The 11,534-nt window shown below is 42.1% G+C and overlaps 1 pseudogene; it reads right to left on the reverse strand.

Moving 5' to 3' along the window:
- Positions 1-10,934: 10,934 nt before the first annotated feature.
- Positions 10,935-11,079, reverse strand: LOC114514902 (annotated as a pseudogene).
- Positions 11,080-11,534: the final 455 nt, after the last annotated feature.

Below are 11,534 nucleotides of genomic sequence, written 5' to 3' on the forward strand. Positions count from 1 at the left end.
TGTGAGAAAGGCAGATTGGGACAAAACGGAATCTGGGTTGGCAGTGGCATTCCGGATAAGGCTTTTAAACTTACAGATTTGACTCAGCATACAGTTTTAGGGAGGGGTGTGGTGTAGACAGGACTCTAGGGTGGTCCCCACATTGTCCCATCTCCTCCCCTCACCACCTCCCAAGCACCCTGCATAATCTTCCCTACTGTGAATCTGCTGGCTTTGTCTCCCCTGATTAGATTACATTATGCAGCACAGGCGACTGTAAGAAAAAAACATTATCAAGATGTAATCACCTAATGGCCTGACACCATTAAAAGCTTGCAGTTATCTCTGGCTGGTAGCAACAGAGGAAATCAGAAATTTGGAGCATGAGAGGATTCAACTCTCTGTTGTTGGCCTGGAGATGGAAAAGCCACGTGGCAAGGAATGCAGGTGGCCTCTAGTTGCCGAGAGCAGGGCCCAGCTGACAACCAGGAAGGAGACGGCAATCTTAGTCCTGCAAACACAGCCGCGCACCATATTCCAGCAATGCTTCAGCGGACGACTGCATGTACTACAGTGGTCCCATAAGAGTATAACAGATTAAAAGCAAAAGTTTGTTTGAGATGTTGAAAGTCTGGATCTGACCATGGTGTCGAATTCACCGCAAGCCCCAAGTGGTTTAAATAGTAGATGAGGAGGTTCAGCCTGCTGTCCACCTGCGGCCAGGCCTTCGTTAGTGAGTGAACCAGACCAGTGGGCAGGAGAAGAGGGGAGACCATTCCACACCCTGCACATGCACAGGCACACTCACATTCTTGCACACACACTTCCCTCCATTTCTGGTTTTCTCTCTTTCCTCCCGCTCCCCTCTCCTCTCTCCCTCCTGTTCCCTTATTCCTCTTCCCTCTCCCTTTTGCCGCCCCTTCCCTTCTTTCCCCCTGTCCCTCCACAACCCTCCTTCTGCCCCTGCAATGCTCGTGCCCACACACATACACTTTATCTTCCATACCATATTTCTCCTGTGCCTTTTCTGTGTTTAGATACACAGGTATAATTGCCTGCAGCGTTCGGTACAGAAACTTGCCCACAGGCCTGTAGCCCAGGAGCAACAGGCTGCACCACACAGCCGAAGTGTGTAGAAGGTGGAGTCTTCCAGGTTCGACGCGCACACTGCGTGCAGTTCTCACAATGATGAGATCGTCTAACGACATTTCTCAGAATACATCCTCTTGTGCGAGACAGGACTGTAACTCAAGTCTGCCAACAGCAAGCCTGAGCTTAGAAGCTGATCTCTTCTCAGAGGCTCTAGGTGAGGACTCAGTCCAGCTGACACCTTGATTTTGGCCTTGACTTCATCTTGAAGAGAGAGCCCAGACACACTGTGCTGAACTTCTGAGCTACAGAACTGTCAGCTAAGAAATGGGTGCTGTTTGAAGCCTCTGAAGTCGTGGTCAGTTATAACACAGCAATAGATAACAAGTACATTTTTCAAATCAGAACAATAAACAGAAAATTATGTTCCTGTTTCTTCAGGAACAATGAAGAGTGTAAGGAGGTAGCTACTGAAGAAAAGGTTATTCACATATTAAGAGCAAGCAGCTTACAGTAACACAACTTAGAGCACAGGTGGCAAACACAAGGCCCACAGGCTGAATAAGGCCCTCCACCTGGTTTTATCTGGCCCCACACCTATTTCTACCCAGTGGCAGTGCCATGCTCTTGCTTAACTGTTAAGGAGTAGTTACATTTATACAGTCCTACAATTACATTCAGCCCTTTGAAAGCAACCTCAAGGCTGATGTGGCCCCCAGTGAACATGAATTTGACACCCCTGAGTTAGACCTATCTATCTCGATACTAGTCACCTGATTGGGTTTTGGGTAAGACAGTTTACCAACACAGAAGACACATGAAAATCACATAGGAATAGACATAGTCTTTATAACTTCTGAAGCCAAGTCCTCTGGAACACTGGTAGCAACATTTGGGACTAAATAACAGTAACCTATGACTACATTTATAATTCAGCTAATTACACATGAATTCATTGGCAATATGTATGATTATGATAGATACTTACTAACGACGGGACAAATGCGTAAGAACCCTGTGATTTACTTGCAGAGCCTAGCAGATCCCTAGCTCAGCAAGTGGTCTCAGCCAACATGTGGGTTAAGAAATCTGACATGATGGAATAATCTAATTTTTATGTCTCTTCATTTTCACATTAACCCCTAAACCAATTATTTTTTCACTTTCATTGAGTGATTTTGAAGCATTCCTACCAACTACAGATTGACAGGTTAAGTAACAAACGATGGATTGAGGGAGCTTTTTCATTTACTCAGAGTTGTATCTAGTTATATACAACTTCATATATGGGAATCTCGGAGTCCTTATTTTTAAGAATAATGTGAAGCTATCATTCACAAAATATGTTTTTTAATGGACTTTAATTTTTACAGTAGTTTTAGTTTCATGGCAAAATTGAACAGAAAGTATAGAGATTCCTACGTACTCCCTTTTCCCGCACATGTGTGGCCTCCCCTGCTATCACATCCCCTACCAGAGTGGTATATTTGTTCTAACTGATGAATTTATATCGATACATTAGTATCACCCAAAATCCATATTTTACATTATGGTTCACTATTGGTGTTGTACATTTTATGGGTTTGGACAAATATGTACAGAGTAGTTTCACTGCCCTAAAAATCCTCTCTGTTGTGCTTATTCATTCATCCTTCCCTCAACCCCTGGAAACCGATCTTTTACTGTGTTCATAGTTTTTGCCTTTTCCAAAATGTCATATCTTGGAAACATACAGTATGTAGCCTTTTCAGATGGACTTCTTTCACTTAGTAATATGCATTTAAGTTTCCCAAACGTCTTTCCATGGCTTAATAACTCATTTCTTTTTAGCATTGAATAATATTCCATTGGCTGGATGTACCACAGTTCAACTATTCACCCACTGAAGGATATCTTGGTTGCTTCCAAGGTCTGAGAACTATGAATACGGCAACTATAAACATTCACATTCAGATTTTTGTGTGGACATAAGTTTTCAATGTCTTTGGGTGAATACCAAGGAACACAATTGTTGGATCATATGAGACGAGTATCTTTAGTTTTGTAAGAAATCGCCAAACTGTCTTCCAAAGTGGCTGCATCATTTTGTATTCCCACAAGGAGAGCTCCTGTTTCTCTCCATCCTTGCCAGCACTCAGTATCACCGGCGTTCTGGACTTTTGTGATTCTAATAGGTGTGTAATAGAGTCTCACTGTGTGTTCATTTCCCTGATGGCATGTGACCTGGAACAACTTTTCATATGCCTATTTGCCATTTTCTTTGGGGAGTCATCTGGTAAGGCTTTTGGCACATTTTTAAATTGGGTTGTTTTCATATTGTTGAGTTTTAAGTGTTCTTTGTATACTTTAATAACAGTCCTCTGTCACATGTGGCTTTTGCAAATATTTCCTCCCAGTCTTTTTACTCTCTTCACAGTGTCTTCTGCAGAGCAGAAATTTTTAGTTTTAATGAAGTCCGCCTTATCAATTCTTTCATGTATGGTTCATTTCTTTGGGGCTGTATTTAAAAAGTCGTCACCAAAATCAGGGCCATCTGGCTGTTTCCCCCATGTTGTCTTCCAGGAGCTGTTCTTGTACAGTTCTGTGTGTGTGACATTTAGACTCACGGCCCACTTTGTGTTAATTTTTGGGAGGGATGTAAGAGCTGTGCCTAGGTTCATTTTTTTGTATGTGGACGTCCAGTTATTTCAAGACCATTTATTGGAATGCAAAGTTTTTCACTTCCCTATCAATTTTTATTGAAAAGTCCCTGCTAGTATCTTCACGCATCTTTGTTTCTAACCATAATAAATGTCCCTAAAACACACAGTCTGTTGACTGCACAGAACTGTGTGTTTTACCTGCAGTGTCTCATCCAATCCTTCCACACAATGTACGGGGTAGGTGTTGGTGGGAGTGAGCATGTTCAGAGTCCCTCAGCTCATGTGTGTCCAATCTAAGACTGTCCCCATAGATCACATCCTCCCCCTGCAACGTGTTGTCTTCTGAACTCCCAGGGCACCCTACTTTGTCTGTTCAGGGAATAGCTAAGGATGTAAATATTGACATAGTATAAAATCAGCAAGACAAAGTGTAGGACTGGGGAAGAGAAGTTCATGTCCTAATGGGGTAAATGCAACCAGCGAGGAGAGGAGCTAAGAATTTTGATAGAGATGTTAGAAGCTGAGTCTTAGTCAGGAACAAAGTAAAAAGTAGTATCACACTTACAAAAAACCTTGTTGGGAGATTAAAATAGCTGTATTTTAATTAAGAAATTTTGTGTTAAAAATATTGGTGGAAAGCCCTGGCTGGCATAGCTCAGTGGATTGAGCTCGGGCTGCGAACCAAAGAGTCACAGGTTTGATTCCCAGTCAGGGTATATGCCTGGGTTGCAGGCCATAACCCCCAGCAACCGCACATTGATCTTTCTCTCTCTCAATCTATCTCCCTCCCTTCCCTCTCTAAAAATAAAATGAATAAAATCTTTTAAAAAAAATATTGGTGGATAATCCAGTGCATTTTTTGAAGGTCCCAGTCCCTTTCTCTGAGCCAGAGTATCTCAAATGTGGTCGTTAGACTCAATATATAAACCACTTGTGCAGCAACATGAGTTTGAACCAAGTGCTTTGGGACCGACCATGTGCACTTGGAACTGAAGGCACAACATCAGACAGCTGGGCTGTAGAGAAACTTCTGGGAACAGCAGCATTGATTCGGAGCAATTGGAGCAGTGAGCAAATGAAGTAGTCAACAGGAAGGCTAGACTGTGAAGTTAAAAAAGGACTGTACACAGTCCCACAAATCCTAGAATATTCTTTGGAGGAATCAATGAATTTGCCATATAAACTATTTTTTTCAGCCATACACAAGCAAAGTAATGATGAAAATTATTAGTGTTGTGTTCAATTAGGAATTTAGTGTTTAAGTTGGACCTCTGAAGTTTGATATAAGCATCTTCTTTCTGCTTCTAAAATAATTTGTATGTGTTCTGATCTTCTCCAGAATTATTATTCTGAAAAGTCACTTATAGAAAATGAGCATAACATTTTAAGGTATGCACCTAATATTCCCCTTCTCCTCTAATTTAGGCTCACAATTTTGAATGTTTGTTTTTTCTTAGCATTACCACCAAAGAGGCAAGGGGACAGGGTTAGAAGTTTTTGTTCTTGTATTATCAGAATTGAAGCTATGAGATGCCTCTTTTCCTGATAAGAAATGGTTTTCAGCCCTGTCCAGTGTGGCTCAGTTTGGTTGAAGCATCTTCCTGTAGCCAAAGGGTTGTGGGTTCGATTCCCGGCCAGTGCACATACCTAGGTTGTGGGTTTGATCTCTGGCCCAGGTGTGTGCAGGAGGCAACCAGTTGGTGCTTCTCTCTCACAATGATGTTTCTCTCTCTCCTTTCCTGTCTCTCTAAAAAAACAATGAAAACATATTCTTGAGTGAGGATAAAGCAAAAAGAAATGTTTTTCATTTCTCTTGTGATTGGGTAATTCAGGGTTTCTCAGCAAAAGAGTGCAAGTGGGCAACCTTCCTGCGTCAGGCACTCAGGCAAAAGTTAAAGACAGTACCTGGGAATTCTTGCTCTGCTGTGGGCTCTGCGCGGTGAGCAAGGCAGCTTCTGTTCTCTCTCTGTCAGCTTTTCTATTTGTAAAGTAAGGTCGCACTACTAAGCTAGCTTCAGAGCAGTTTTGAGAGGAATGAATGAAAGCAACATGATTGCTGGGTCTTTACAGGAAGTGCCTGCATCCTAAGTTTTTAGGGTGCAGTCAACATGCATGGATTTGGTAAGCGTTTGATTTCAGTCATTTAACTTCTTTGTCTCAACTTTTTCATCTTTAAAATGGTAGTGATAACACGTGGACTAGCTCTGAAATGGAAATAAGAGAAAGCCCACAGAGCATGTGGGGAGCTGGGAAGCTCAGTGAACGAACACCCATCCTCCCACCCCTGATCGACATGGAGATACCACCTGGACACAAGTTTTACACCTGGACACAAGTTTTAGGGTTCTGTCACTCTTAAGACATATACTTCTAGTGGACTCTCTGGGTTGGAGAATACTGTAACCTTTGTTTTCCTGTGAATCAATACATCATATGATTGGAATGCATCAGAATTGGAATTCTGACAGCAACTACATTATAATCAACTAGATAATCTCTATGCTTCCTTCCCACTTCATCCTTTTGTACTAAAAGAAGTAGTATTGCCTGGAATCTAGCAGATAAATAACTGATTGGATTTGTGCTTAACAATTCCATGAAGTGGTCTTTGAAACCTGTTAAAATGGGCTACCCAACTCTATTAGTTTCTTATTTCTATGGTAGCAAATCACCACAAACTAAGCTGCTTAAAAGACAACACATATCTGTTCTCTTTCAGTTTGGGACATCAGGAATCTAAAATCAAGGTGTAGGCAGGGCTGCATTCCTTTGGAGGCTTCAGGGGAAATTTTATTTCCTTGACTCTTTCATCTTCTGGAAATTCCTGCACCCGTTGGCTCGTGGCCCCTTCTGCAGGTCACTCCAACATCTTTCTCCCATCACCGCATCTCCTACTATTGACTCGGATCCTCTTGCCTCCCTCGCACAAAAACTCTTAAGATCACAGCATCCCGCCCAGACAACCCAGGATAATCTCCCCATCTCAAAATCCTTCATTTAACCACTTCTGCAAAGTCCCCTTTTCTGTGTGAGCCAAATGTAGGAAATTAAGTAGGACACTAAATTCAGAAAGTGCCAAAAGTTAAGGTTGTCATGGTAACATGAATGCAGCAACAGAACAAAACCTGTTCCTCAAAAGGATACACTAACCAGCTTTGCACAGTTATGAACTGCTCAAAGAGCTGCCTTCATTCAATGATCCAGACCCCTTTACAACCACGGATTAGCTGTTGTCCTGTGGCTACAAGACAATAAATGGCTTGTCTGACCAAATTCAATTTCACAAATATTTAGGTGCCATCCACTACATGTAAAATGTGTGAGATGTGGAGCTAAGTTCTCAGAGGATACAAATATGAATACGACATTAAGTCTTGACCCCATAAACTTTTCACCCAGGGCTAAGCACACAAATGATGATAGAAAAAGTTCACGAAGCAGAAAGAGTGCTAAGGGAAGTCAAAGAGGTGAGGGGTTCAGACTGCTGGAACACAAAAGTCTCCCGCATCAGGCAGCCTTTGTAATGGGCAGGATATTTACAAGAAGGTGGAAACACCCCAATGAAGCTCAGAGCTGGAAAGAGCAGAGTGTGTAGGAAAACAGTAACAGTGTGGCTGCAATAAAGATTACATGAAAGGGTCTTATGGCAGGCTATAATGTAGTTAGCAGGTATCTGTGTTTTAAATAAGGATATCACCCAAATTTGAAAGGTCAAAGATCTCTTCCTATCTCTACTTCACCTGACTCTCCTACTGTAACAACATCCTCTCAGAAAAGCCCTTATCTGATTTTTTCAGACTTTTTACTGTTCATCCTGTTTCATGGCCACAAGCCCTGGCACATCTTGACTCCCTGTACCTGAAATGCAAGGCAGAAGTTATTGTATGGATTTTCCAGATAAGCACATTGAAAATCAGAGATAAGTTTTCAAAGCTTACACAGGAAGGGAGCAGTGAAGTGAGTGTTTAAATGTTGTCTGACTACAAAGACCAAATGATTTTTTTACTTTGATTATTGAAGGCATCACTTCGTATTGCAACTTCTTGTTTGAATGGCTCACCCCACAATTGACCTGTGAGTATCTTATGCATAAGGTTCATACCTTCCTCAATTTTGTATCCTCAAAATCTAATTCAATGTTGGACACACACAGCAGGACCTACGTTTTGTTGCATGAGTGAATACATGAATTTTAGGCAAACAGAAACTGAAGGCAACATTTCCCTGTAAAGATAAAACCTTTTTCCATAGACCAGTGGTGTCAATTGTATGCCCTGTTACAGCAAAACTTGATGGGCTTAATAATTTTTTAAAATAGATATGAACTTCAGAGATGTCCCTTACATCATCTTCATTTTATGCTTCTCCCTCTCCCTTCAGTTCTGCACATGTTCTCAGGAGAGTTGAGAAACGTAATCTCCAACCATGCTGGTATCTGTGAAAGAGAAGGTCATCCTAGCACTCTCGCCAACTGGGTTTTTATCTCCCGTGGTTTAGAGACCCCACCTAAAACTTGAATATAATTTGATATCATAGGGCACCACTGACTTCTCAGAGTCCTATTTGAACTGGCTGCCAGAAAGACTCTGGCTTCCTTCTGTCCCTCCTTTTCTGGAAGTTGTTTTTTTTTTTATCATCTAAGGACACTGCAATGACCCTTTCTTTTTTCTAATTACAATAAGAGATATTTGTTTGCTCTTTGTCTGTGACTCCACCCAACTTTAGTAAGCCTCCCAAGCAACTTTAATCCTGAGTTTTCTTCCTCGGAGTTTATGCACTCTGACTAGTGCCTTCCCATGAGATCTGTGATATGAAACATTTCTTAAAAGACAGGTTATTTACTTTTCATGCATGACCCTACCCTAGTTCTACTTTTCAAGTATTAAAAAGATTGCCAGCATCTCTTCAATTCTACTAAGTACAAATTTTGGAGTGGTAGTGAATTTGTCTTCTCTCCCATATTCTGAATGCTAAATTGGTTGCCAAATGCTGCCAATGTCTTCTGCACCAAATTTTCCCTAACTATCCCCTCCCTTCTATCCCTCATTCACAATAGGTTTGTTGGACTGATCATATTTTTCAAACATCTTTGCCTTTATACTAGCCATGTTACTACTGACAAAGACATTCTCTTTGCATTCTTTAAATGGGGGCAATTTCACTCTTTAAAGCATAATGGAATCTCACATACCTTTTGATCACATCACAAGTCTTCGGGCTTCCCATCAAGATGGCAGCGTAGGTGAATGTGGTACTCACACCCTCTCACGCCACATCAAATTTACAGCTAAACAACAGAACAACCATCACTCAGAACCACCTGAAATCTAGCTGAACAGAAGTCCTACAACTGAGGATATAAATAAAGAACCACAGCAAGGCTGGTGGGAGGCGCAGAGATGTGGAACAGGCTGACCCCGCACCCACGTGTGACAGAAAAAAATTGTGATATCTCACTACAGAGGGCCCTACTGAAGAACAAGTGGTCCCAGCCCCACACCAGACCCCCCAGCCCAGGGTTCTGCACCAGAAACAGAAGTCCCTGTAACTTCTGGCTGTAAATACCAGCAGGGATGGTGGCTGGGTGGCTGGGAGGCTTCTGGTATCCAAGGCAGTTCCCCTTAAAGGGCCTGTGCACAGACTTACTCAGACTCACTCCCTCTGAGCTCCAGCAGCAGCTTGAAAGGCACCAGAGACATACGAGGAGGAACTGAATGGTCTGGCATCATGACAAGAGCCAGAGGGGCAGCTTTCTCCCAGGCAGAAGTGCTAGCAGAAGCCATCGTCCCTTTTCTGAGCCCTCTCTCTTCACAGCAGGGCAGCGGATGTCATATCTGAGACTCCATCAGTCTGGTTCACACTGTTCACCCCTCAGCTCTGATGATTCCCTGAGATGCCACCTCAACCAATTGCAGGCCCACCCAAGCTGTTTCCAGTGGCTTTTCCATACAAATGGAATATAGGACAGCAAAAAGAAAAAAATAATCCAAAAAAATTAGGATTAGTGTATGTAGCCTCTACAACAACTTCAAGTGTACTGACATTCACATCATAGGGGGTACCAGAAGACAGAGAGCAAGAAATTGAAAACCTGTGTGAAAAAATGATGGAAAACTCCCCTAACTTGGTGAAGGAGATAGACATCCAAGTCCAGGAAGCACAGAAGGTCCCAAACAAGATGAACCCAAAGAGGCCTACACAAAGACACATTATAATTAAAAGGCAAAAGTTAAAGACAAAGAGAAAATCTTAAAAGCAGCAAGAGAAAAGCAGTTATTTACCTACAGGGGAGTTCCCATAAAATTGTTAGCTGATTTCTCAAAAGAAACTTTGCAGACCAGAAGGGACTGGCAAGAAATATTCAGAGTGATGAAAAGCAAGGACCTGCAACCAACATTATCCCACCCAGCAAAGCTATAATTTAGATTCAAAGGACATATAAAGAACTTCCCAGACAAGAAAAAGAAAAAGAAAAAGGAGTTCATCACCACCAAACCAGTATTACAATGAAATGTTAAAGGGTCTTCTTTAAGAAGAAGAAAAAAAAGATAAAAAATATGAACAATAAAATGGCAATAAATACATCTCTATCAGTAACTAAATCTATAAAACAAAATAAACAAACAAGCAGAATAGAAACAGACTCATAGATACGGAGAACTTTTTGACAGTTACCAGATAAGAGGAGGCTGGGGGAATGGGTAAAAAAGGTGAAGGGATTAAAAAGTACAAATTGGTGGTTACAGAGCAGTCATGGGAATACAGTATACAGCATATTGTCAGTAATATTCTAACAACTGTGTATGGTGTCAGATGGATACAAGATTTATCAGGATGACCATTTAGTAAATTATATATCTAATCACAAGGATGTACACCTGAAACTAACATAATGTCATATGTCAACTGTAATTAAAAAATAAAACGTGACTTGTGGTGATGAATACAAAATATAATATACAGACAATGTATTGTAGAAGTGTACACCTGAAACCTGTGTAATTTTGGTAATCAATGTCACCCCAATAAATTCAATAAATAAGAAAATAATGATTTTTTCACCATGCACTTCATCAAGATGCTACAAACGACTTGAATTCTTTAGCTTCTTTCCATGTCCCAAAGTTTCCCCCTCCTCAATGGTCGCACCCCACTCTGCACTTTAAGCCTCACTCCTGCTCCTCCATTTATTTATTTATTTACTTACTTACTTACTTACTTACTTAATGTGCCCCCGCCACGAGCCAGCTCTGGCCACCAGCGCAGGCAACAAGCCAGGATGAACTAAGGACTGTGCACCTGCTCTGCCCCTGGCTGATACAAGAGCAACACCACCAGTCGGGTGTGTCCTCACCCATTGCCAGGGGGTCTGCTTCTCCGTTCATTTAAATCATTTCAGGAATTCTCTCCTCCCATGGAGTCTTATTAATTAGGCAGGTCCCATTCTACCTGGAAATCCTGTCAGCAAGACCCTCAAAACTCGTGCAGCATGTCCACGTCCAGCGCTCGCACCTCGGTCCGTGGGCGTCCAGCACGGCTGCAGCTGTGGCCCTGCCGAGCTCCCTGCCCGCCACACTCCATCCGCTCTCCACACCACGTTCCACCACTCCTTTTTTTACAATCCTCACCTGAGGATACGTTCATCGATTTTAGAGAAAGGAAGAAAAAGAAAGGGAGAGAAACATCCACATGAGAAACATCCATCAGGTATCTCCCAAACACACCCTGACTGGGATTAAACCTACAGCCTCAGTGTGTGCCCTGACTGGGGCTCAAACCCACAACCTTTCAGTATACGGGACAATGCTCCAACCAATTGAGCCA

Source organism: Phyllostomus discolor, chromosome 7 (assembly GCF_004126475.2).
Source record: "Phyllostomus discolor isolate MPI-MPIP mPhyDis1 chromosome 7, mPhyDis1.pri.v3, whole genome shotgun sequence".
NCBI lineage: Eukaryota > Metazoa > Chordata > Mammalia > Chiroptera > Phyllostomidae > Phyllostomus > Phyllostomus discolor.